The 1,940-nt window shown below is 30.0% G+C and overlaps 1 non-coding gene across 1 annotated transcript; it reads right to left on the reverse strand.

Annotated features, from left to right (window-relative positions):
* Window positions 1-568: 568 nt before the first annotated feature.
* On the reverse strand, window positions 569-695 carry LOC137775995 (small Cajal body-specific RNA 11). Its single transcript, XR_011076120.1, has one exon. It is a non-coding gene; the product is annotated as a small Cajal body-specific RNA 11 (non-coding RNA).
* Between the last annotated feature and the right edge of the window lie 1,245 nt (window positions 696-1,940).

Here is a 1,940-nt window from a genome sequence, read left to right on the forward strand (position 1 = left end):
TCCTTTTGTCATAGATTAGTTGACCATAAGTGCATAAGTTTATTTCTGGGCTCTCTATTCTGTTCCATTGATCTATGTGTCTGTTTTTGTGTCAGTACCATACTGTTTTGATTACTTTAGCTTTGTAGTATAGTCTGAATTCAGGGCGTGTGATACCTCCAGCTGTGTTCTTCTTTCTCAAGATCGCTTTGGTAAAGTCTTTTTAAATGCCATGAAAGACTCTATTTTAAAAGGTATTTTCCATTTAAACAAAATCTGAGTTGGAAAAATTCATCAAAATATTTATGATAAATTGACTTTTTGGCTCATTAGCACTACTTTCAAAACATGTGCACACACACATTCAAGCTATTTGACTTTTTTTTTTTTTAGAAATAAGATTTTGTCAAGAGCCAATGATTTATTTATTTATTTATTTTTTAAACATCCTTATTGGAGTATAATTGCTTTACAATGGTGCGTCAGTTTCTGCTTCATAACAAAGTGAATCAGTCATACATATACATACGTTCCCACATCTCCTCCCTCCTGCGTATCCCCCCCTCCAATGATTTATTTTTAATTCTAAATTGTCCTCTCTGAGAGCCAGCCCTATTCTTAGGACAGCCCTCCTAAACTGAGAGGAAGTTTCTGTGCATCTTGACAGACTTTCCTGAGCCAGTGAATTTTAATATCCAAACATTGGATTTAGATGTGAAATTTAAAGTTATTGAAATTTGAATTGCCTCTAAACTCCCATCCTTAGTTAAAATTATATAATGCTTTGTTCTTTAAGAGGACTTGCTACCTTTATTGGTCCATTTTTTTTTTTTTTAGATTATATAAACTCAAAATACAATTTTTAAATAGTTAAAAATTCTTCTAAGTGATTAATCGCCATAGCTATCAAGTTACAAAAGTAAAATTCTTACTAAATTTAAGTGTATAAACTTAGAGTGTAATCAAATAACAGACCAACTTAAAAAATTTCAGTTAAAAGTTAAAAAATAAGTATCCAAAGTGATCTTGATAAATTATACTTTAAAGAAAATGGCTATTTATAACAGGGATTATAACGGTAATATCTAGGTCATATATGCAATTAATTGCATAAGACAGGTAACTGCCAGTTATTTCACTGTTCTTTAGTGCACCAAAAATACAGCAATCTTTTAAAGAGCTTCGGGGGGAAATTTCATTTTTTAGTGGACTGCATAAATTGAGCGAATTATATATCTAGGGAATCTTTGAGTCCCAACATTGTAAAATATATCATTTTTATAGCCATAAAGTGTAAAGCCAGGTAAATTACCAAACTAAAGTTCTAGAGACAAAATGAAATAGTTTGCTTTATTTATAGCTTGTGAATAGGTTAAAACCCAAAATACTAGAATACTATAAAAATTCAAATAGGCAGATATATAGATTATTTATTAAAGAACATATATATCAAATGTATATATACATAATATCTAAGTCAAAAAGTCTATTTATACATTACTGTTTAAATCCTTCAATTTTTTTGTCAAAATATAGCTTTTAGAGGTTAAACACATGAATTTTGAAAATGAGCACATGTCAAAGATTTATTTAACACATTAATGAACAAACAAGAGGAGTGAAACTGTTTCGAAAAAAAGTTTAGAAGAAACAGAAGTATTTATAGTGACCGAATAAAAGAATGGTAGTAGAGAACCATGAAATCATATACAAAACTGAATGATGTCTTATGTGGCATTAGTAGTAAAATACTCTAACCAATAGTAAGTAACAAATCCAAACAAAGGTCTAAAATCGGATAATCCTTGGGTAGGCCTGTTAGACAATGCTTTGTTACAACAGTCTCTACTTGTGATCCTAAAATAAACTCCAGAGATTATTCTTGATTAAGCACTCAATTTTTGGTTGGGTTTGGTTGCATTTTAAATAACTCTTATTCTTCTATTCTGAGGGTAGGAAAG

Source organism: Eschrichtius robustus, chromosome 13 (assembly GCF_028021215.1).
Source record: "Eschrichtius robustus isolate mEscRob2 chromosome 13, mEscRob2.pri, whole genome shotgun sequence".
In the NCBI taxonomy this organism is placed as follows: Eukaryota; Metazoa; Chordata; class Mammalia; order Artiodactyla; family Eschrichtiidae; genus Eschrichtius; species Eschrichtius robustus.